This window comes from Lepidochelys kempii, chromosome 8, assembly GCF_965140265.1.
Source record: "Lepidochelys kempii isolate rLepKem1 chromosome 8, rLepKem1.hap2, whole genome shotgun sequence".
Taxonomy (NCBI): domain Eukaryota; kingdom Metazoa; phylum Chordata; order Testudines; family Cheloniidae; genus Lepidochelys; species Lepidochelys kempii.
In genome coordinates this window covers 97,617,554-97,643,986 of record NC_133263.1, presented here as the reverse complement: position 1 = coordinate 97,643,986, position 26,433 = coordinate 97,617,554, and the positions used below count along the sequence as shown (strand labels likewise).

The window sequence follows — 26,433 nt, the reverse complement described above, 5'->3', positions numbered from 1 at the left end:
CTGGGGCAGCCAGAGGGGAGAGACCCCCCCACCCACCGAGGAAGAGGTCAGGGACGACTCCTCAGCGAGCCCCCAGCCCCGGGCCCCCCCTCCCCCGCCTGCGGCTGAGGGTGCTGGAGCCCCCCAGCCCCGGGGACCCCCGTCTGCGGCTGAGGGTGCTGGAGCCCCCCAGCCCCGGGGACCCCCGTCTGCGGCTGAGGGTGCTGGAGCCCCCCAGCCCCGGGGACCCCCGCCTGCGGCTGAGGGTGCTCGAGCCCCCCACTCCCCCTTTCTGAGCACCCAGCCTTCGGATCCCAGAGAGGAGGGAAAGAGCCCTCTAGAGTGCAGTTAGGCTCCCTCTAGAGTGCTCCTTGTGCCTTCTAATATGTTGCTCCTCCCTGAACCCCCAGCCCTGGGATCCCTGCATCTCTTTGCTCTGTATCTGGCATGGTAGCAGCCCCACTTGTAAGGGATGCTGTTTATGTGACTCAGTTTTTTTGTGAAACCCCAGAATTGGGGGGGTGAAACAAACCCCTGTTTGCCCCTAAGGTGCCTCTCTCAGACCCTGGACCTAAATCCTAAAGGGGAGGTTTGTAACTAGTATCTTTTTAGTACTATGCTTGAGATGTCTTTATGGGTTGTGAACATTATTATTTCATGGTGGTGTGATGTGAAGCATGTCACTTCTGCAAGGGCAGTGGTGATGGGGAGGAAAGGGTATGTTTTATAACATCTACAGTTATATTAAACCATAGACTCATAGGACTGCAAGGGACCTCGAGAGGTCATCTAGTCCAGTCCCCTGCACTCAAGGCAGAACTAAGTATTATCTAGACCATCCGTGACAGGTGTTTGTCCAACCTGCTCTTAAAAATCCCCAATGATGGAGATTATACAACCTCCCTAGGCAATTTATTCCAGTGCTTAATCACTCTGACAGGAAGTTTTTCCTAATGTCCAACCTAAACCGCCCTCGCTGTAATTTAAGCCCATTGCTTCTTGTCCTATCCTCAGAGGTTAAGAAGAACATTTTTCTTCCTCCTCCTTGTAACAGCCTTTTATGTACTTGAAAACAGTTATCATGTCCCCTCTCAGTCTTCTCTTTTCCAGACTAAACAAACCCAATTTTTTCAATCTTCCCTCATAGGTCATTTAATCATTTTTCAGAGTAACAGCCGTGTTAGTCTGTATTCGTAAAAAGAAAAGGAGTACTTGTGGCACCTTAGAGACTAACCAATTTATTTGAGCATGAGCTTTCGTGAGCTACAGCTAATCATTTTTGTTGCTCTTCTCTGGATTTTCTCCAATTTGTTCACATCTTTCCTGAAATGTGGTGCCCAGAACTGGACACAGTACTCTAGCTGAGGCCTAATCAGTGCGGAGTAGAGCGGGAGAATTACTTCTCATGTCTTGCTTACAATACACCTGCTAATACATTCCAGAATGATGTTTGCTTTTTTTGCATTTAGTTTGTAATCCACTATGACCCCCAGATCCCTTTCTGCAGTACTCCTTCCTAGGCAGTGATTTCCCATTTTGTATGTGTGCAACTGATTGTTCCTTCCTAAGTGGAGTACTTTGCATTTGTCCTTATTGAGTTTCATTCTGTTTACTTCAGACCATTTCTCCAGTTTGTCCAGATCATTTTGAATTTTAATCCTATCCTCCAAAGCACTTGCAACCCCTCTCAGCTTGGTATACTCCACAGACTTTATAAGTGTACTCTTTATGCCATTATCTAAATCAGTGGTTCTCCAACTTTTGTACTGGTGACCCCTTTCACATACCAAGCCTCTAAGTGTGACCCCCCCCTTATAAAAGAAAAACACTTTTAAATATATTTAACACCATTATAAATGCTGGAGGCAAAGTGGGGTTTGGAGTGAAGGCTGACAGCTCGCGACCCCCCATGTAATAACCTCGTGACCCCCTGAGGGGTCTTGACCCCCAGTTTGAGAACCCCTGATCTAAATCATTGATGAAGATATTGAACAGAACCGTACCCTGCGGGACCCCACTCGTTATGCCCTTCCAGCATGACTGTGAACCACTGATAACTACTCTCTGGGAACGATTTTCCAACCAATTATGCACCCACATTATAGTAGCTCCATCTAGATTGCATTTCCCTAGTTTGTTTATGAGAAGATCAAGAGAGACAGTATCAAAAGCCTTACTAAAGTCAAGATATGACCACATCTACCGCTCCTCCAATCACCCCCATCCATGATCGTGTCCAACAATAAAAATAATCAGCTCCCTCAATATTTCAGGTTTTGTCAGTTGTGTACTAATCCTTTGGTCATAAACAGGTCCAGATGATGCATTGTGTCTGAAGGACTGTTTTTAACATGCCAACTAGCTTGGAAACGAGTACCAGATGGGAATTAATAGACCTTCAATTTTAGAGTTAACTATCTTGTTTATCGCTTTATTTAAAAAGTTTTACAATTATTTTTTAACAAATCTGAGCCTTCCAGGGATTTCATTGTTAGGTATACTTTTATTCAAACGTTTCTGTTAGAGATGGACCAAAATGTGAAACTTCAAATCCAACCACCTTCCAATTTGGGTGGTTGTAGTGCTTATTTAGAATTCTTAGATGAACCTTCCTTCCCCTAAGATTTTGATTCCAGATTGGATTCAAAACAGGAAGGGGCCTACTCGAGTGAGTAGGGGAGAGATGGAAGTTATGCTGTAATAAAAGCTGTTCTGATGTTTGGGAAAGTTTTATTGTTTAGAAAGTGTTTTTAGACATAGTAATTGAATTTTAGTAACAGGTTGTTTTCTGTTGTGTGGAATGCACCTAGGCTGTAGGTATGCCTGACAGATAATTCAGTGATCAAAAGAGTATGAAAAATGTATAGATACATAAAAATGTAAATGTTTATAAGTTCTGGTTCACATGTATCCATTTTATGAGATATCAGCCCAAGATAGAGGAAATGGTATCCAATCCAAACCTGGACCCAGATTCAATCTCCAAACCAAGCCCTCATCTAAATCTAATACATAACTAGCTCTAAACACTGCCTGACTCTCTAATTTCCATATTTTAGATTGGCAGATTCAACTCCTTTAAACCTATGTTATAGGGTTCAGTACTAGGTCAGGTACAAATTAAATATATTTGTTTTTAATTTGGCACAATTTAATTTGGCACAAGAGCTCTCCTGCCAACAAAAAACTTTCACCCCGCATCAAGTGAAAGCGGTTTTGTCGGCAGGAAAGCGCTCCTGCCGACAAAGCGCTGTTCACACCGGTGCTTTTCATCAGTAAAACTTTCCTCATTCGGGGGTGTGTATTTTTTTTTAACACCCCTGAATGACAAAAGTTTTGCTGATGAAGTGCCAATGTAGGCAAACCCTTAGCAAATACTGATTTCTGTCTTTCTATTGAGTCTTGTTGATTTCTGTCGTTCTATTGGGTCTTATTTATTTACTTATTAATGCTCCAGTATCCTCAAAGATGCTAGCACAGCTCTGGGTCTGCACAAAAGGGCAAAGCATTTAATGTATATGCTAAGTATATATTATTGTTTTTTCAATGAAGTGGCAGATAGGGACACCCATCCCTCCGACATCCCTGGATACGTGGTCATTTCCCATCAGATAACTTCGTTAGGTCAGATTTGTGCCAATGATGCTTGTGAGTTCTTGTATTAAAAGAAGTGCACTTACTGCACCAATTAAACTTTGCAGCATTATTTGTGTTTCTCATTTTCCTGGTCTTAACGTGGCGTTCAAGAAGTATCACCACTTTATGTTTCAGTGTTTTGAGTTAATATAGAATAATGAAAGTGTTTCTGTATGACTTACTTGAAACATTTAATGGAAACGTGAAATGAAACCATTATTCATTTTGCAAATGTGCTTTCAAAGTACAGTATTTATATTTGCTCTAAATTTTAAATGTTTCTTTTGGTGAATAATAAAAAATGAATTTACATTACAGAATTCATAGCAAGATTATCATTGGAGGTCTGGTGATGATTTATTTATTTTTCTACAAGTAGTATGATATACTTACACTGAACATTACCAACTCTTTTAAGAAGCAGATCAAAGAGCTTTTCAGATCCCATAATAGCAGTTCTGTCCATGAATGACACTGTAACTATTAGAGAGGCTTTCCGTTTTGCAGATTTAGTGTTGTCATGTCAAAACTGCTTTGAACTCAATACACATGTTCACCTACCTGTTTTTGCTTTAAGTACTGTATGATCTAACAATTGATTTGGGGTCGGTAGGATAAAAGCTAATTCAGATGTAGTTATGAATCCAGAATGTGGGTATACACAGTGATTGCAAATATAAGGTGAAATAACAAGTTTGTATGTTCACCAAGAAATATATTAAACAAAATCAGTTGGCCAATCTGATTGCTAGATGGCTCAGAGGTGTCAATAAACAAAAATTTAAATTAAGACTTAATGGCACTGTCAGGTTAAAAATAGTTCACAAAAATATATTTCTTTAAATATTAGTAACAAAGCTCAGATTCTAAAAAGTAAAAATTTTAATCAGCTAATTTTGTTTGCTATTGTTTACTTTTTACATTCCACTCAGCAATTTAAACCGGTCTATCTCACTTTTGTTTCTACTCAGTTTCACTTTTCTGGTGCTCATGTGCTTATTGTTCCATTAGCAGGGTTGCAAATACTACTGGGGAATGTTTAAGGAAGATACAGAGCTGGGGGTCTTCTATTCCAGCTTCTGTCCAGACTTTTTCTTGCCATGGGCAAGTCACTTAACTTTTGAGTGTCTTAAATTTGCCTGTCACAGGTTCAGGTTATCTGCACCTTTTTGGTCCCACCTTTTCGGCCTGCTCAAGGAATGCTCTAGCTTTCACCCCTGTCTGGGTAGGGACCCTTGTCCTATTCCCAATTCCTTCTGACTAGAGATTTTAGGCTGCAGCCTCCTGCTCCTGACTGTGATTCTCCCCAAGCATATCACACAAACATCCAGCCCCTTGCTCCTTTATTTCTTTCCAAGGACAATGGCTTGGTCTTTACAAATGACCAGACAGTCTTTGTAAGCAGACTGTATGTATTCAGGGATGAAGAGCATACAGAGAAAATGTATACACACTGCAAATGTACATGCACAGCAAATATACCATAAACCACGCATTTTCCACATAGGCAATCTGGCAGGCCAGTGCCCTTCAAACCTTTTGTCCAGGGTTGGGTCCCTTTCTTAGTCAAAAGGTCATGTCTGTTTGTTAGATCAGAAAGAAGATCCCTGAATCTAGTTAAACTCAACCTTTTATGCCAAAAACCTTTCTTTGTTTCCTTGGGCCTCTGGTATCTGTTTGGCTCAGAAATGCAAACCACCTTAGGGTAGTACTACTTCGGAGTTGTTTACAATCTAAGAAACTGTAGTGATCACCCCCAACTGTTTTTAGTTCCAGGAGCAGTTGTGGTAACCCTCCTCCCATAGAGCTGAACACAGTTCCTACTCCACAATGATAGACAGAACATTCCCAAAATTAATACTGTGTGGTCCCCAAAAATGCTGTATGTAGTTGCAATATCTGTGACAGTTGCTATCAGTTAAATAGGGATAACACTAACCTTACCCTTTTTGGGACTGTGACAAGTGCTGGTCTCATATGATGACGGACCCATTGCTGGGGGGTGTGTGTGCAAAGGGTCACATGACACTCCCCAAAGTGCCTGGGCAGGGCCAGAGCTGGAAGGGAAGAGGCAGGTCCAGAGCCTCTCCTCTTCCGTCCACACTGCCTGGTGCAGCAGCTGCATTCTCCCAGGCAGCCTCCAGCCTTGGCAGGCTGTGTGGCCAGAGGCTGCTTGGGAGATGCCAGGGGACTGGAGCAGAGTGCCCCTCCCCCCACGCCAGGTAATGTGGGATGGGAAGAGGACGGGGAGTGCGCAGGGCCCCCGGGCTGGGGGTGGAGTGGGGACGAGTCATGTGGGGGGTGGGGTGGAGTCACATAAAGGGGTCACGTGGGGGTGGGGATGAGTCATATGGGGAGGTCACGTGCCCCCCTTTAGCTGGTGCCCCCTTTGTGTCCCTCCTACTAGTCACCTGCTAAATTAACTAGTGTTTCTAATTTTTAGTGGCTTTTGGATAGATGACAATGTGCAGTCTTGCCTACACTGGAGAATTGACAAAGAAATCCCCACTACTTCAGCTGGACCAGTGGTGGAACGAGTGGGAGCCCCGATGTAGACAAGGCTCTGGTGGTTCGACCTGTAAACCACCATTTTAGTTCTAATCAAATGGTGGTAAAAATGGGTCTGGTTGCTGGAGCCTTACGTATGCTAGGACTCCTACTAGTTCTAACCCCAGCTCTGCTGAATTGGTAGGATTTTTTGTCAACAATTTCCCCAGTGTTGACAAAGCCTTGAAATGGCAGTACTGTTTTAATCTAATCTGATTTTTAAGAAATCATTGCATTTCTATTAATAGTTTGTAAAATCATTTTTAAACAATCTAAATATTGTCTAAAGTACCTGAGTGTGCCTTTGAAGTAATTTATTCATAAAATGTACAATATTTGATGTATGATACTATTAAACACACTTTAATCCAGTACATAAACCCTCTTTTAATTCATTGATTTGATGTCACAACTATAAATACTGAAATTTTCAGGAGAAGAAAAAAAAATCACATTAAACAATTTAACTTTTAAAACTGGTGCAATTTAAAAAGTATTCTAGGAACTAATTGTTATAGTGCAATGATTTATTTTTTTAAATGCCTGTTTTATCACATAACAACATATGCATTACGGCCGCTAAATGGACATTTCATCTGTACTGTGATCGAGTGAGTGACAGCTTTACTCTTCACATATTAATCTTTATCTGGTTTTGGTGTCTAATTTATACACAGCCTTAGCACATCAGAACAGAAATGCTGTTCCCTAATACAACAAAAATAGGTACTATATCATAGTTTTCAGACTTTGTTTTGTATTTGGGCTGGTCTTAACTATGGGGAGATGCAGCAGCCAGCAGGTGGAATTGTTGTAGCAGAGATCGATTTAGCGGGTCTAGTGAAAACCCGCTAAATCAACAGCAGAGCACTCTCTAGTCGACCCCTGGTAATCCAGCTTTCTGAAAAGAGTAAGGGAAGTTGATGGGAGAGTGTCTCCCGTCAACACAGTGCAATGAAGACACCGGGGTAAGTTGATCTAAGCTACGTCAATTCCAGCTACGTTATTCACGTAGCTTGAGTAGCATAACTTAGGTTGACTTACCCCCGTAGTGAAGACAGGCCCTCAGTCGTTCCAAACCATGCCATATAATAAATTGCCACTGCTCCCACTTTTAGGCCAGCTTGATAATCCAGCAGGGCACAGTAGCTGGTCTTGTATCACAAAATTACACTGTGGATGGGATGGAGCTTAATTTATCATTAGTGTATATTGGATGCTTCTTCGCTGTTTGGTGCACTCAGCATATAAAAATACACTTACACAAATATAAAAATGCACATCTGTTAAACTACAGTATTTGCAGGTCACTTTAAATAGCACATACGGAAATGGGCTAAATGTCAAATTGTAATTCTGAAATTCTTGTCAATGCGTTTGTTTTTGTATAAGTGGTGAAAGGTGAATGAAAAGTCAGTTTGCTTTACACAACGTACTGTACTTTTTTGATGCTATAACTGTTTTTAAATGTAAAGTGTCGTTTAATATTGAACATCAATATACACATGTATTTGTAATTAATAATACATGACTATCGTTGATATTTGAATAACATACTTTTCTGTGTATCATACTTTCCTAGCTTGCGAAGTCTTCAATTAATTTGTTACCTGTAAAATATATTTGCAGTTTTCTTTCTCAATTGATATAGTTCCCCCCCCCCATTTTTGGAAAAGATCTATATTAATGCACAAGGAATAGAAACTGATTTTGGAGACTGATGTAGAAGAAACTGGTATAAATTAAATGTCCCGTGTTCACTGAATTTTTTTTCTTGCTAGTCCTTTGTTTTTCTGTAGCTGTCTTTTCATCTCTGCTGGTCAGCGTCACTTCTCTACAGATGCATTTATACATCCTCTTTTGCCTTTTAAGTGAACATGTAAAGAAGATCTTTTTTTGTTGCTTACAAAACTTGAATTAAGTAGAGGTCCTGAGTACTCGGTTGCTTGAGTGAAGTGTAAGATATGTGAGTGTCAGACCTGGGCCTTTCTGGATACTGTGTGTGTGTGACTAAATGTTGTAAATCCTATTACCCAGAGTAATGTGCATGGTTAATGTAATGTTCCTCATCTGATACCTTAATGATCAACTAGGAATCCAGATTGAAGATTGTAGTTGAAGTGGCTTGAAGAATTGGCTTCTCTTATCACTTGGAAGTGTGGTAGGCACACTGTGTTGACAATTTCATCTGTGTTAGCTGTAATGTTTTGATTGGGATCTTACCAGGAGTGTTTGAGGCACAGAACATCACATGCCCTGGAAAGCAGAGGCAAGAAAATAGGTGAGTGTTGGAGAAATGAACGGGAAAAAGGGAGCGAGACTGGGAAATCAATAAGGAGATTAGTCCTTTTTTTTTTCTTATACAGTGCCTAAAGTCTGCAAAGTGCTTTACAGACAGATAATATAGATACAGTCTCTGCTCTGAGTAGGTTAAAATCTAAGGTCCTGATCCTATGAAGGGAACTGCCATTGTCTGGAGCCCTAATTATTTTGGGGGGAATCTGAAAGAGGAAATCACTTTGCAGGATCGGGACCTAATTGTATTCATGAAGCAGCAAAAGAGAGCAAACAGTGATAGGAAGCATATGGGTTAAAATAATCTGTCTCACCTTGACCTGCTTGTTTGTTTGGTTCACCTATTATATCTTGTCTCTTAGATTGTAAGTGCTTTGGAGCAAAGCCTTTTGTATAAGTTTGTACAGTATTTATCACAGTGGGCTCCAGCCTGCTTAGTCCCAGAGCTGCCACAAATGATAAATAAATAATTAGGTCATGCAATTACTCAGGTTTGTTACAATCTTGACTTTATTATTTTACTGCCTTTATGCGTGTACATAAATATATAACCTTCAAACGATTATATTTAAACATATAAGTTTATTTACTTGAGTTTTTGTTTAGAGGGAGACTTGAGAAAAGGGCACAGATAGAAGTGGAGTAAGAAAATGCAGATTGGAAGAAGGAACAAAGGAAGGAAAGATATGGGCATTAACAGACATGGATGAAAATGTTTGAGAAGGAAAACTGGACAAAGATACTGAGAGAAAGTAGTTCAGAAATTGACTGCTATTGCATCTGAAATTCAAAGGTTTTGATAGTGATTGTGAAAACTCAGTAGTAATGGGGGATTTCAACTATCCCCATATCGACTGGGTACATGTCACCTCAGGACGGGATGCAGAGATAAAGTTTCTTGACACCTTAAATGACTGTTTCTTGGAGCAGCTAGTCCTGGAACCCATAAGAGGAAAGGCAATTCTTGATTTAGTCCCAACTGGAGCACAGGACCTGGGCCAAGATTTGAATATAGCTGGGCCACTTGGTAATAGAGACCATAATATAATTAAATGTAACATCCCTGTGGTGGGGAAAACTCCACAGCAGCCCAACACCGTAGCATTTAATTTCAGAAACAGGAACGACACAAAAATGAGGAGGTTAGTTAAACAGAAATTAAAAGGTACAGTGCCAAAAGTGAAATCCCTTCAAGGTGCATGGAAACTTTTTAAAGGCACCGTAATAGAGCCTCAACTTAAATGTATACCCCAAAATTAAAAAAACATATTAACAGAACCAAAAAACTGCCATCGTGGCTAAACAACAAAGTAAAAGAAGCAGTGAGAGGCAAAAAGGCATCCTTTAAAAAGTGGAAGTTAAATCCTAGTGAGGAAAATAGAAAGGAGCATAAATTCTGGCAAATGAAGTATAATAATATAATTAGGAAGGCTAGAAAAGCATTTGAAAAACAGCTAGCCAAAGACTCGAAAAGTAATAGCAAAAATTCTTTTAAGTACATCAGAAGCAGGAAGCCTGCTAAACAACCAGTGGGGCCACTGGATGATTGAGATGCTAAATGAGCACTCAAGGATGATAAGGCCATTGCGGAGAAACTTATGAATTCTTTGCGTTGGTCTTCACAGCTGAGGATGTGAGGGAGATACCCAAACCTGAGCCATTCTTTTTAGGTGACAAATCTGACTGTCCCAGATTGAGGTGTCATTAGAGGAGGTTTTGGAACAACTTGATAAACTAAACAGTAATAAGTCACCAGGACCAGATGGTATCACCCAAGAGCTCTGAAGGAACTCAAATGTGAAATTGCAGAACTACTAACAGTATTCTGTAATCATTTAAATCAGCTTCTGTACCAAATGACTAGAGGATAGCTAATGTGACGCAATTTTTAAAAAGGGCTCCAGAGGTGATCCCATCAATTACAGGCCAGTTAGCCTGACTTCAGTACCGGGGAAACTGGTTGAAACTATAGTAAAGAACAGAATTGTCAGATACATTAGATGAGCATAATTTGTTGAGGAAGAGTCAACATGGTTTTTATAAAGTGAAATCATGCCTCACCAATCTACTAGAATTCTTTGAGGGGGTCAACAAGCATGTGGACAAGAGGGATCCTGTGTATATAGTGTACTTAGATTTTCAGAAAGCCTTTGACCGGGTCCCTCACCAAAAGCTCTTAAGTAAAGTAAGCTGTCATGGGATAAGAGGGGAGGTCCTCTCTTATATAGATAACTGGTTAAAAGACAGAAACAAAGGGTAGGAATAAATGTTCAGTTTTCAGAATGGAGAGAGGTAAATAGTGGGGTCCACCAGTTGTCTGTACTGGGACCAGTCCTATTCAACATATTCATAAATGATCTGGAAAAAGGGGTAAACAGTGAGGTGGCAAAATTTGAAGATGATACAAAACTACTCAAGATAGTTTAAGTCCAAAGCAGATTGTGAATAGCTGTAAAGGGATCTCACAAAACTGGGCGACTGGACAACAAAATGGCAGATGAAATTCAACGTTGATAAATGCAAAGTAATGCACATATAAAAAAATGATGGAATCTAAATTAGCTGTTACCACTCGAGAGATCTTGGAGTCATTATGGATAGTTCTCTGAAAATGTCCACTCAATGTGCAGCGGCAGTCAAAAAAGCAAACAGAACGTTGGACTCATTTAGAAAGGGATAGATGATAAGACAGAAAATATCATATTGCCTCTATATAAATTCATGATATGCCCACATCTTGAATACTGCAGATGTGGTTGCCCCAGCTCAAAAAGATGTATTGGAATTGGAAAAGGTTCATAAAAGGGCAACAAAAATGATCTAGAGGTATAGAATGGCTTCCATATGAGGAGAGATTAATAAGACTGGGACTTTTCAGCTTGGAAAAGAGATGGCTAAGGGGGGATATGTTAGAGGTCTAAAATCGTGACTGGTGTGGAAAAAGTAAATAAGGAAGTGTTATTAACACAAGAACTAGGGGTCACCAAATGATATTAATAGGCAGCAGGTTTAAAACAAACAATAGGAAGTATTTCTTCACACAGCACACAGTCAACCTGTGGAACTCTTTGCCAGAAGATGTTGTGAAGGCCAAGACTATAACAGCGTTCAAGAAAGAACTAGATAAATTCATGGAGGATAGGTCCATCAATGGCTATTAGCCAGGATGGGCAGGGGTGGTGTCCAGAGCCTCTGTTTGCAAGAAGCTGGGAGTGAGCGACAGGGAATGGATCACTAGATGATTACCTACTCTGTTCATTCCCTGTGGGGCACCTGGCATTGGCCACTGTTGGAAGACAGGATACTGGGCTAGATTGACCTTTGGTCTGACCCAGTATGGCCGTTTTAATATTCTTATTAGAATCTTCCCTATAATATAGAGAGCTGCCAAAAATAGGCACATTTTTGGACAACCTGGTTTTTAATAATTACTATTTTTTTTCAGAATTTTTAAATAGCTCGTTCTTGTCAACTGCTGGAAATGGCCCACCTTGATTATCACTACAAAAGGTCCCCGCCCCCCCGCTCTCCTGCTGGTATTAGCTCATCTTAAGTGATCACTCTCCTTACATTGTGTATGGTAACACCCATTGTTTCATGTTCTCTGTGTATATAAATCTCCCCATTGTATTTTCCACTGAATGCATCCGATGAAGTGAGCTGTAGCTCACGAAAGCTTATGCTAAAATAAATGTTAGTTTCTAAAGTGCCACAAGTACTCCTTTTCTTTTTGCGAATACAGACTAACATGGCTGCTACTCTAAAAGAAGTATCTTGATTCTCACTTACACTTGGGTGCCTTTACACCACTCTAGCAGTGAGAAGGAGCCTTAAAATGAATCTAAATATAATTTACTCAACTCTAAGGTCTCTTAACACTGCCAAGCTGGTGTAAAGGTAAATGAGAGTCAAGTATACAGAAATAGTAGTGGAGTCAATTCCAGCCCATAACAGTAGAACATTACAATTCTTGTACTGAGTTGCTAATTGCTGAAGACATATTACACAGCAGGACTTAATAATGCAGTTAGATAAAGAACATGTACATTTAGTAATGAACTTCTTAAAAACTGACAAGAAACAACAGTGACTAACATTCATGATATCATGCAGGTGAACATAAATCAATATAATGTAAATATGACAAAAGTACAAAGACTGCCATATAAGGGCAAATACCATTGTCACAGGATAGTAAGTTCTTCCTGATCCTTCCAAGGATATTTTAGGTCAAAAGGTATTATGAGAGAAATCTCCATAGGTACCTTATTTACTTTTGGAGTCTGATATGAAAATACCAGATTTCAGTAGTTTTAACTATTTGATCATCTATAATTCATAGATTATATAGCACTAACAGAGAGGGGAAGTGGATAGGGTGATCAAGATTGTAATAAATGATTGTTGTACAGATACACATTTAGCAAAGGTGACCACAGTATTGTTCAAAAATGAAAATAGCTAAGTGTGGTGATGAAAATGATTTTAATATTTGATAGACTACTATTCAGCATACTTAAATGGAATGTAGATGTGAAGGCTTATCTTCTGTATAGAATTTTCTTTTTCTGAAAACTCTATAAAGAGCCATTAGGTGGCTAATTAAATAGAATTGAGGTGATTTTCCTCTGTGGTTAATACATCTTGAAACTTGGTGGACCTATAAATAAGTAATAGCAAGTGATCTTTTTTTCTTCAAGTTGCATGTTGTTCAGATTTGACTTTTACTATAAGATACATTATCAGGTCTTCATGGGTTTTATAATGGGGATTGTTCTTTGGCAGTCCCCAAAGCTTAGTCAGTGAATCTAGTGGACCAGTCTTCATGAGGTAGTTTCCAGTTTTGCACTTATTTCCCAAATATAAAGGATACCTGTGAATTTCTGAATGGCCTTTGCCATATTTTTGAGGGGTCATTCTCTTTTCCTTTACATAGAAGCTGAGAGAGCTAATTATAATCAATTACAGGAGTTGTCACAGTAGATGATTGATTCCTATTGAGATGTGGGGCATTGTGCTTGATATAAGTTTACTCTTCAAGCCTGGTAGGCTTTAGGCTTTCTTCCACAGTGACGTATTCTAATAGTCAATCACTTGCCTTTCCGAAGAACAGACAAACATGCAAAATAAATTGTCCCATCTTAAAACAATTTGTCCCAAACTCTTATTTGATATGTTTTATTCTAGCCTTTATTAGGGAAATGTGGTCTATGTGAAATTGCTATAAGGTGGGTGCACAACCGGTTGAAAGACCATACTCAAAGAGTAGTTGTCAATGGTTTGCTGTCAAACTGGGAGGATATATCTGGTGGGGCCTCACAGGGGTCAGTCCTGGATCTGGTACTATTCAAGATTTCCATTAATGATTTGGATAATGGAGTGGAGAGTATGCTTATGAAATTTGTAGATTACACCAAGAGGGGAGGGTTTGCAAGCACATTGGAGGACAGGATTAAAATTCAAAATGGCCTCAACAAATTGGAGAACTGGTGTGAAATCAACAAGATGAAATTCAATATAGAGAAGTGCAATGTACTTCAGAAGGAAAAATCAAATGCACAGCTGTAAAATGGGGAATAACTGGCTAGGTGGTAGCACTGCTAAAGAGGATCTGGGAGTTACGGTGGAGCATGATTGAATGTGAGTCAACAAGGTGATGCAGTTGTAGAAAAGGCTAATATAATTCTGGGGTTTGTTAACAGGGTTGTCATATGTAAGATATGGGATGTAACTGTTCTGCTCTGCTTGGCACTGGTGAGGTCTCAGCTGGAGGGCTATGTCCGGTTCTGGGCATCACACTTTAGGAAAGATATGGATAAATTGGAGAAAGTCCAGAGGAGAGCAACAAAAAGGATAAAAGGTTTAGAAAACTTGATCTATGAGGAAAGGTTAAAAAAAACAGGGCATGTTTATTCTTGAGGAAAGAAGGTGTGGGGGGGGGTGGGGTTCTGATAATCTTTAAATATGTTAAAATATACTGTGATAAAGAGGATGGTGATCAGTTGTTCTTTATGTCCACTGTAGGTAGGGCAAGAAGTCATGGGCTTAATCTGTAGCAAGGGAGATTTAGGTTAGAGATTAAGAAAAACTTTCTAACTATAAGCGTAGTTAAACTCTGGAATAGGGCTCCAAGGCAGGTTGTGGAATCCATATCACTGGAGGTTTTGAAGAACCAGTTTTACTGTCAGGGATGGTCTAGATTTTCTTGATCCTGTCTCAGCCCAGGGGGGTGGACATGATGACTTTCAGAAGTACGTTTTTGTAATTCTGTGATTAGTGTCAAATTTGAAATAATTACTGTCAATTATATTATGCTCTAATTGCTGATTTAAAAAACAAACCAAATATAACTTATATTAATTACATGTTCTATGGAATGGGTCCATGACTAAATTCAGAAGAATGAATCAAGTTTAAATTAGAAAAGCATGAAATATACAATACATGAGATTTCTGTGTTACAGTATTTCAAACTGGGACATGTGAAATGCTAGCTTGAATTTATACTGCATAATGTATTAGGAGAGAGCTTTATCACATCATATCAAGGCCTATAGGTTGGGTTTCAGAGCCAACCAAAACTGCTCTTTTGTTAGCCAAAAGAGGTTGCATAAGAACGGCATGTAGTTTTCCCCTCCCGCTGCGTTCTGAAGGCCCTGCCTCCACAGCATTCTGAACATGTGAAGGTTTTTTGGCCTGAGTATTTTCTGTGTCAAGAAAATAAATTTTCCTCCCTCTAAAATAGAAAAGGGGTTTGTCTGCAGTGTTGGGCAATAGGATTTGTCCACTACTGTAAGCATTGCCATAGAGTAGGTGTCTTTTACCATCAGACAAGGATTGAAAGTGTTGTTTTATTTTTCTTCTGCCCTTGCTGGTTTGACTGGGAAGCCATATACAATGTTTCTTTGAGGCGGCTGTTGTTAGGTATACTCTGCTGCTGCTCTGACATGAGTGAATGTCTTTCCTTATTGGAGACGCAGCAGGAGACAAGAATGAAAATAGCAGCCTTAAAACAGCATGGGGGAAAAAAATATACAGGAAAAATGCAAATATCAGTGGAAAAGCTAGAGGTTCTTTCATTCCTCCTTAGTGAGAATTCATCTTTCCTTTGCAAAATCACTTAGACAAAGATAGAACTAAACAGAACGAACAGAAGTTCATTGGCTAATCTTTTATAGGCAAAGAGAAGAAAGAATACAAGTTACAATGGCTACTGCACATGGTCAGTGGAAAACCTGAAACACAACTATCTAATCTTGGGTTACTCCACATTGAGTAGCAGGAGCAATGGAAAATTTTAGAAGATGAAAAATCCAAGGATACTTGGTATTTCTGATGCTGTTGATGGGGAGGAACCATTAGAAAAGTTTTCATCTCTTTTAAATTAACTGAATTTAATCCCCTACTTACTGCTCTTAATAAAGTATTTCATAACCCAAATAAAAGATGAAACCATGGGCTCAACTCTTCTGATATTGACTCCAGCCTAATCTGTGGACGGGGGGGAATATCTGATAAAGTTTGACAGATGAAAGGGATCATAGACTTTTTTTTCCCTCAGGCACTTCCAGATCAACACACAACATTGCTATCCCAATTTTCTACATTGTTTTCCAACAGATTAAGACTGGAAAAGGTTAAAAAATTGTTGGGGGTTTTGAAATATAAAGGTTAAAAAATAATTGTATTTTGATGATGTGAGGGTGTTTTTAGTGTCTCAGTTGTATGCTAAGGCTGTTATGTCTAGTATAGAGGTATGTGGTTCCAATGATTTTACAGAAAATTTTTTACATCCAGAACATACACACTAATTTCTTCTTAAAATACAGAGCGATGGTAGGTGCTTTTGGAGGTTTCTACACTAATACTGCAATACTAATATTTTACCTGATGGTTTTTTTTAGGCTAAGTATTTTTTTTCTCTTACTTTAATAAGTGCCAGTGTTGGTTTTGTTTGGGAGTGTGTGTGTGTATGTGTGTGGGGAGAGGGAGAGGTTTGTGTAATAGATAGAATTTTAAAAGTATTCCTTTTCCTTTCTGTCTAATCGCATGATTACCGGTTTTCAATGACAATAAAAATATTTTTAAAATGCCAATCCATGTTCAGGATGTAGTTTAAAGTCCCTCGCCACAGCAGAGATTTTAATGCGTATGGTGCAGCTATTACTGCTGTCACATGTCTAAGACATTTTGTTAAACCTGCCGTTACTTTTGTTTGGCATACACTAGATAGCAACAGCCCTGTTCTTTATCTCTGCAACGGATTAATAACTCTCTGATTGTGAATTTTACTCATGAAAGACAACAGACTGACAGCATTGAAAACTGAAGTCTTCTATTTATCCACAGAGCATAGGTAGAGCCTGTGTACCATCAATACAAGTTTCACCACGCAGTTATATCAAGGCTGGATTGGGGAAACCAAATATAGAGGGAGACTCCATTCATTAATTTGCCTTTCCACTGAGGCTGACAGTTTTGGATTTTTTGGTAATATAGGCACATGTCCACTTGAAATGGGGCTAAGACATCTAGTTCATAGGCTACCAAAGAACCATAATGAAGTAGTAACTCCTTGTCTTTAGCAACCTTGAACTGGTGACCTAAAGGTAAAACACTCTGATTCCAATTATTAGCCTTCTTGGCCATCAGTTATCTGAATGCTGGTACCACAGATCAAACCAACTCTCACTAAGTGTTTATAATTATCATTCAGGTGAACCGTTCAAGTGATTGGCATAATTGATATCATTTATTTGAAATGTCTGGCCTGAAATTCATTACCCTGGTTATAGTATTGTTTAATTTTAACATTTCTAATTATGTCCTGTGACAGGGTCAGGCCAGATGGCTACAAGAGAGTGCTAGAAGGCAGATATATTAGCCCCAGGTTAAGTAGGTCCCTTTTCCCTGGGTAAGGTAACAGGGAAGGTTCCAGAACAATCAGGAACTTTCTGGAAACAATTAAGGCAGACAGGCTGATTAGAACACCTGCAGCCAATTTAGGGATCTGGAGCAAAAATAATTGGGGATTAGTCCTGCTTTGAGCAGGGGGTTGGACTAGATGATCTCCTGAGGTCCCTTCCAACTCTGATATTCTGTGATTGGATAAAGAAGCAGCCAGAATCAATTAAGACAGGCAGGCTAAGCAGGGCACCAGGGTTTTTAAAAAAGGAGCTCACTTCAGTTTGTGGTGTGTGTGTGAGGAGCTGGGAGCAAGAAGCTGAGAGTGAGAAGGCGTACTACTAGAAGACTGAGAAGTACGAGCATTACCAGATATCAGGAGGAAGACATCATCTCTCCTGTGGTGAGAATAAAGAAAGTGTTGGGAGGAGGCCATGGGGAAGTAGCCCAGGGAGTTGTAGCTGTCACGCAGCTGTTACAGGAGCCACTGTAGACAACTGCAATCCACAGGGCCCTGAGCTGGAACCCGGAGTAGAGGGCAGGCCCGTGTTCCCCCCATCCCCCCAACTCCCTACTTGTTACTGGAGGAGTTGACCTGGACTGTGGGTTCCACCAGAGGGGAAGGTCTCTGGCCTGTTCCCCGATCCACTAGGTGGATCAGCAAAGACTGCGGGGATTGTTCTTCTTTCTTTTCCCCATGCTGGCCAGTGATGAGGCTAACTGAGTGAACGGCAGATTTGAGCCATGAAAGTGGCCAAACTGAGGGCTGCCGTGAACCTCTGAGGCGAGCAAATCCGCCAATAAGCACAGGACCCACCGAGGCAGAGGAGGAACTTGGTCACAGTCCCTATTAAGCAAAACCATCCATTTTTATTATAACATCTGTGACTCATGTAACTGATAAAGCTTTAAGTGTTTTAATCACTGATCGTTGATAAACCGTGCATTTCATGTTGGTTAGTCTCTCTGGTATTTTCAACCAGTGGTTCCAGAATGAGGAGAGAAGGAAATTAAGACACCAGAATTACAAAGTATGGAAAGTCTGGCAGAATTTTTTTAAAATTTTTTTTATGATTTCAACAAATATTTATTATTTTAAACATTTAAAAATATTTTTATTGGTTTAAATTTTCACAGTTGTGTGCAATTAATGGCTGCAAGCAATTTTTTTTCCAATTTTTGTCAATTTAAAATTTCACAGTTATGGGAAATTGTGTGGGTAAGACAATTATTTAATGAAGTAGATGCTGAAGTTCAAAAAGGTAAAGGTTTGTAACCATTAAAATACAAACTGTCAACATCACATGTCAAAATATACAAACTAGATATCCTTAATTCAAACAGTTAGTTCCCAAGCAGCATTTTTCTTTCTTTGCCTATCTGTAAATTTCGATAATTATCAATGGAAATATTTTTTCATTGATCTGTGTGTGTATGGTGAAATTGACATGTACTGATTAAAAATTGAATCCTTCCAAGCCTACGTATGGTTTTTTGGGTCCTGATTCTTATTTATACTAACACCACTTTATACTGATCTAGCAGTATACAGGTGCCTTGAAGTGGATGCACATGTAATTCATGTCCATTTTAAGACATCTTTACGCTGTCAGAACAGCATGAAAGGGACTTAGGCCTTGTGTATACTATGCGGTTTTGTCGACAAGTCAGGATTCGTCAACAAAACAGCAGATGTGTACACACTACTATGCTCCTCCTGCTGATTTAACTCTCCTGGTACGTTGACATAATAAAACCACCTTGATGAGTGGTATGGAGCTTTTTGCAACGAAGTTAGAGTGACACTGTGTCAGTGTAGACACTGCACTTGCTTATGTCGCCCCAAGTGTCCCACAATGCCCATCATGACCGCTCTCGTAAGGAGTTTCTACCCTGCAGGCAGGTACGCAGACATGGACCCCTCTCCCTTTAAAGCCCTGGGAATTTTTTAACTCCACTTCCTGTCTGCTTGGTGTGAACAGCTCACATTGCATCTTCCCAGTTGACTGTGCCGGCTTTCCAGAGCAAACAGTCTCCCAAGTGGAGTACAATGGACTTGCTGGATCTGTGGGGACAGGAGGCTGTGCAGTCGCAGCTCCGATTCAGCCATAGGAACTTTGACATCTACAAGCAGATTGCTTGTGGCATGGATGAGAAGGGGCACAAAGGGGAAACGCAGCAGTGCTGAGCTAAGATAAAGGAGCTGAGGCAGGTGTACCAGAAGGCAAGGGAGGCCAACCGTCACTCTGGTGTGGCGCCGAAAACATGCTGCTTTTACAAGGAAGTGCACACCATCCTCTGTGGCGACCTCACCTCCACCCACAAGAGCTCCGTGGATACTTCATGGGGACTGGAGGCTGCGGCCAGCAGAGTCAACCCTGAGGACGAAGTGGTGGATGAGGAGGTCGAGTTGGAGGAGGATGTGAGATAGGCAATAGGCTTGTTTGGTGCCATGGCAAGCCGGGACCTCTTTTTGATTCCAGAGGGGCTAGCCAGTTCCAGCAGTCCAGGTCAGGTGTGCCTGAAGCAGAGAGGGGACCCCCGGTAAGTACTCTTTTTTTCTTTGATAATGCACGATTACATCAGGTAAAGGTGTCCTTTATTTTGTTACATGGTGCGTGTGAGAGAAGGGATTGAATTTAACAACACTAGGTACTGTTTGCATCTGCTTTGCCTTCCCCTGTGCAGCTACGCAATGGGGGCCCTGCGGAAAAGTTTGTTAATGCACACCGAGATCTCCCGGGAAGCCTCCATAGAGATCTCTAGGAAACTTTCCTGCAAATACTCTGCAATCCTCTGCCGAAGGCTCTTGGCACAGCTGCTTTGTTTCTTCCCCCATTGTAGGAAACTGTTGCGCCAATCAGCAGTTATTTCTGAAGGAACAAAAGCAGCACACAGGCGAGCAGCATACGAAGCAGGTCTTAAGCCACATGCATGCAGGAGATGCACCCTTGCGTCTTCGGTTACCTTCAGTAGTGTGAGTTCAGCTTCGATCGCCCCCACCGGTGGAAAATGGTGCCAGTATTAAGAATAGTGTCCCCATGTGCTTGTACTGATCCCCTTCTGAAACCACCCAGACCCTGTCTCATCTTGCACATTCCCACCCCTGGCCAAACTCACCATGTTTAGTGCTCTCGCCATGCTGCATGCTTGCCAACAGAAGGTGAGAAAGAGGTGTATGTAACTTTTATGATTCAAGACCGAGAGTGCACATGTGATACTGACTGTGTGTATTGTTTCTTTTGTTTCTGCAGATGTGCCCTTGAGGGCCAGCTCCTACACACCATTGGAGTGCCTCCATCAGATAAGGAGGTGAACAAGGAGGAGTAAGGAGGACATGTTTCGGGAATTGCTACAATTGTCAAATCAGGTTGATAGCAAGCACAAAGTGTGGAGAGAGACAAGAAACTACAAAGGGATAGCCAGGAGAGGAGACAGGGTCAGGAGTGGATAATAAAGCTCATGGAGGACCAAACAGAGATGCTGAGGTCCCTGATTGCGCTGCAGGTGGAACACACACGTGCTCGACTCTCACTGCAGTCCATGCAGAGCTGCATTCCTTGCCCTCCCACATTCCTCTCACATTTCCAGTCTGTGTCAGTACCCCTTGCACTCCACCCCGGGACATTTTCCATAAAGACAGCTAGACTTACACGCAGCTCTGAGATCCTCACTTCAGTGATTGTTGCTCACTGTCATGTCCCCTGTAAGAAATGTTAATCTGTGTATTGTTGTTTAATAAAAATTGAGTCTTACAAAGACAGTGATTCTTCATTTGTGACCTGCACAGGGTGGTTGCAACAGAAATCCAATCACAGTGGCAATCGCCACAATTGCAGACTATAGTGAATGCTCAGGCAGGAATCATTACAGGGGTCATTTAAGGTGGCAAGTAAACAATGCCTGGTTCAATTAATTACAGAAAGACACATTACTGGGGCTCATTATCAAGATGCTGCTTCAAAGCATCCCTGATTTGAATAGCCCCACATTGAGCCCCTCTAATAGCCGGGGGGTCTGGCTGCTCAAAATCAGCAGCCGGGCGATCCACCTCAACGCTCTGTCTCTGCGGTCGCTTTTCCCCCTTGACTTCACAAATGGTAGAGCACAGCAGGCTGCTATGATCATGGGAATATTTTTCTCATTGAGGTCTAACCTGCCAAAAAGACAGCGCCAGCGACCCTTTAATCTGCCAAGCGTACATTCTGCGGTGATTTTGCACCTGCTGAGCCTGATGAAGCGCTCCTTATTGCTGTCAAGCTTTCTGGTGTAAGGCTTCATAAGCCTTGGGAATAAGGGGCAGGTTGGGTCTCCAAGGATCACTATGGACATTTCCACATCCCCCACTGGAATCTTCTGGTTTGGAAAGAAAGTCCCTGCTTGCAGCTTTCTGTACAGATCGGTGTTCCTGAAGATGCGTGCGTCATTCCTCTTCCCTGACCACCCTGTGTTGATGTCAGTGAAATATTCGTGGTGATACACAAGCACCTGTAATACCATAGAGAAGTACCCCTTTCTATTGATGTACTCCGTTGCAAGATGGTCTGGTGCCAAAATTGGCATATACGTGCCATTTATTGCCCTGCTGCAGTTAGGGAATCCCACTTCCGCAAAGCTAGCATATTTTACACACATTGCCAAGAGTCATGGTCTTCGTAGCAGCATGAAATTAATGGCCCAGCACACTTGCATTAACGCAGCCCCAAGGGTGGACTTCCCAACTCCGAACTGATTTGCGACCAAGCAGTAGCATTCTGGAGTCACCAGTTTCCAAACTGTGATTGCCATATTCTTCTCCACCGAGAGGGCAGCTCTCATTTTGGTGTCTTCGCGAAGCAGTGCTGGGGCGAGCTCTGCACACAGTTCCAGGAAGGTGGCTTTCCGCATCTGAAAGTTCTGCAGCCACTGCTTATCATCCCAGACCTCCATAACGATGTGATCCCACCACTTAGTGCTTGTTTCCCGTGCCCAAAATCGACAGTCCACCATGTGCAGCTGCTCTGTGAATGCCAAAAGTAATCCGGTGTTGTTTCTTTCCATGGCACATAGCGGGTCCAGCACCTCTGATTCCTCTTTAGATAGGTACCTCATGATTAACTGTATTACCATCTGTGATATGTTAAGAAAAGTGACCACAACATTAGAGAGCAGTGCAGGATCCATCCTTTCAGACGGAGATGGCGGGCACACAGTATATTGGGGTCATTGAAAAATGCTGTAAAATGCTGTCGGGAGCCCATAGAATGCTGGGGTGGAAAACAGTACATCATGGGACATTGAGCCCACACCCATGATGTGCTGTGATCCACTCCGCCTTCCCACAAGTCCTAGTGGCAGAAGGTGGCAAGTAGTATAGTGGGATAGCTACCAACAGTGCACTGCTCTTACTGTTGATGCTAGAGTACCAACTGTGGACACACTCTGCTGACAGAGGGAGCATAGTGTGAACATGCAGTAGCAATGTTGCTATAGCACTTTCTGATTGTCGGCATGTCAAAACTCTGTAGTGTAGAAAAGGCCTGAGTCTCCTTTCATCTACTCCCCCTGCTGTCTCGAGGCCCCTGTTTACTACTTATATATAAATTGAGGTAAAACATACATTCCTTTGTTTAGGATAGACCTGTTCAACAACTTTTGCCTAGGCAGGGTGTGTGGTTTTGAACATGTGCTAATAACATCATAAAGGGGTATTTCATAACTTTACATATAATGTTGCTACATACATTTCACCATGATGTTATTGACCAGTGAGGAGTTAGTTTTCAAATGATATCTCACAAGGCATATTTTGTACAAAGATTATTACAATTGTGGATAGGGTGTGAATACAGGGGTGCTTATTGTCACAGACTCCTATCGTAGTAGTGCAGGAGACAAAATGCATCCGGTCATTAGCAAATCAGTGAACGTGCCTTAAAATGCTCAAAGTAAACAAACTGGAACTTTGAGGTTTTTTCCTTCTTTTTCAGTTATAGTGATCTTGGGTTTTACTAGGCACACCATTCTGAGATGGAAGTATTATTCTCCCACTCCTTGCAGCTGATGGTGTCCCTTCTAAGCAGAGGTTGATATTCGTGCAGAACTTAAGAGCATTGACCATTAAAGCTAGTGAATATTATCTGTGATTTTATTTTAATCTGTTTCCCCTTTAACTCTCTCTATTAGAAGAGATCCTTTTTTATTATCCTCATTTTTTCTCTTTTAAAAAATAAAAGCAGAAAAAAACCCTACATTTTTATCTGTTTTCTGAAATGGCTCTCTCTATATAAATAAATTGCATTTATATTTGTAAATGTGCACTGATTTTTGGGTTGACCTTTGTGGATGTTCCAGTGTGTGTGGTGTAAACAAAGGAGCATTTTGGACTCCAGGGTAATATTCTAAGAATTTTCTTTGAAGGCTGGTGGCAATCCTTTGGTTGTGTTTCCTTCTCCAGGTTGAACAATTAGGAAAAAGTTAAATTTGGTACACAGGAAAAGGGACCAAAGAAAGTAGATTAGTTTTACTGTTTTCACATTTTATTCTTATAGCTATTGCCCTGCATGCCCCAAATATTTCCTCTGTGGGAGACTTGTTTGCTTCAGGGGATTGGTAACAGAATATATATATTTTTTCACTTATAGGTTGTTGGTTCTAATCCAGTTCTGATTGGTAGTGATCAAAATCTGTTGCTATCAGATAGTAGTTTGGTGGCCCATGTGAAATGCATTTGGTGACCAGGGTTTGGTTGACACATAGCATGAACAGAATTGTTATTAAGTGGGTCCCACTTTTCAAAATCTCAGCAGAGAGACCAAGAATTGACTGGGCCATGGAGGCTGAACTATCCTTTCGCCATCTACAGGGTGATCCCTTCAGGTCAGGGAGGGGCCATGGTAGTGTAGTGGGGAAGCTTGCACTGATATCTGTACCTCATCTGTCTGCAGAGAACCTTTCATGCTCATGGAATTCGCCCACACCCTCACTTCCGTATGTGTATTATTGCCAATTTACATATCAAGTGATAACACAGAATAGAAGTTCATTTCTCTTTCCACGAGTTTTTGACTGTCTCCTTAACTTAAGGAGGCATGAATATGCCTGGAAGTGCTGTAGTACAGTTAGCATGCAGGAATGGTACTACCAGCGTATGATGCTGTGTGATTTTATTCCAGCCTTTTAAACACCACTGTTGTGTTTGCAACTGTTCAATTCATTAGCTTCCTGGAATTACTATTGTGGCATATTTCTGAAGAGAACAATAAACAACCCTGGGAAAATAGTACTGCAACACTGAACATTGTATTGGTCCATGGAGAGTAATATTTTTTTTAAGCTCTTTCCATTTCACTGGAGTTTTGTAAGAATCTTTTCAAGCTGTGTCAAAGCATTAATAAACATATTACATGTTAGGCAATTGAAATGCATTAGAAACAATGTCAACACACTTTAAAATATGAGTTTAGTTTAATTGAGTCCTTGTTCTATTTGAGGCTCGTCTTGGCAGTTGGTGATGCACGACTGGTTGTGCTCCCAGTGTGCACAGATAGGTCATACGCTTGTGTTTACTACTACCTGCAGCCACATGAAAATGAAAACAGGATACTATCGAAGATGTTCTATTCAGCAGAGTAAAATACTTTTTCTAGGGATGCTTGTCCTGTTACATGACCCCCACTGTTAAGGGGTAATGCCATGTTGTGGCATGTTCCCTTTAGGAAATTGAGAGAGACTGGGATTGTAGGAATAATTTGGCATAAAAGCAGTTGTTTGGCAGTAAAGAAATCAGCAGGAAGCCATTGGGTGGAGTTTCAAGAATTCTGAGTGTGAGAGTCATGAGTTGTTAAGTATCAAATCTACTAGCTTTCATTCTCGGAAAGCTTAATGTAATATAAAGTAATTAACTTTATAGTAGGTCCATAAATTGGCATTACCGTCAAGGGCATCAAGGATACAAGGACAACTGCAGTTGGTGCTTCATTCTATAGGCCTTTTTAAAAGAAAAATAATTGTAAGCAGGTAGCAACATATCCTTTACCACTGGTCTCTTCAGTCAGAATATTTCTGCTGCTGCCCTACAAAGCGCATAGATCCCTGAATTAAAAGCTGCAAATACAAACTAAATCATTTGGAGATTTGCAGCATTTGCTGAATGTGCTTGTGCTAGCTGCAACAAACTTCCTGTAGTGCGAAAACATGGTTCATGACAGAATTACCAATCTTAAAGTCTGCTTTTATTTTTTCTTTTCAGAATCAAATAGGACGTACTGATTCAGCAGAACTGGCTGATCGTGCAGCAGTCCTCATGAATAGGCACAGGGTCATCGGTTTCTTAGCACATGTATAAGATAAAAAGGTAAGAAGCAAGTAAGCGCTGTTGTTAATACAGTTATTATATAATGCTATGCTTTGTTAATACTGTTATTAGATAGTATGTAGATTATGAACAAGAAATAGATTACTTTAAAATGAATTAAGAATCTATATGGGGTACAAACTCGGTTGTGTGAACTAGATGATTTAATTATTTCTGACTTGCATTTTCCTTTTCTTTTTATTGGGATTGTTTATTTTAGAATAAGGGTTTGTTGTTTTTTTTCGCAGCCCCAAATCTGTCTCCCTCAGGCTGTGCTGAGGGCAGATTTCATCATCAGGGACAGACATATCTGTTGCTTAGCTCTCTTAACAAGCTATTCATTACGCTTGAAGTGCTTGACTCCTCCTTCTTCCCAGGAGAAAATTAAAAAGGTCACTACTGTGTGCTGGAATAGAGTGCAGACTTGACCAGCACTGCTAGGGGTTGAAGCAAGTCCTCAGGAGCATTGGATCTAACACATTACTTACCTGAGTTGATGTGCAATCCCCTGTAATCATGCTGTCAAACAATGACAGTGCCTGGAATCTGAAACAGACAGGATAAAAGAGCAACTTATATATATATATTTTTTCATCTGATCACAGACATTGCAATTTTCACCTCAGGAATGTTCCAGTTATATTTGTTATAAGGTCTATTGTAAATCATTCTAGTATTGTCTGGTAAAGTTTAGTGAAATTTATATGTTCACAATTAATCACTGAGAAGGAATGGTC

General features: G+C 40.8%; 1 protein-coding gene across 1 annotated transcript in view; it reads left to right on the top strand.

Moving 5' to 3' along the window:
* Window positions 1-26,433, top strand: part of ZFYVE9 (zinc finger FYVE-type containing 9) — a 94,767-nt gene that overhangs the window by 409 nt on the left and 67,925 nt on the right. The window contains exon 2 of the mRNA XM_073357703.1: window positions 25,592-25,696. The gene's annotated coding sequence lies outside the window, so the exon portion shown is untranslated. The remainder of the gene's footprint in view (window positions 1-25,591; window positions 25,697-26,433) is intronic.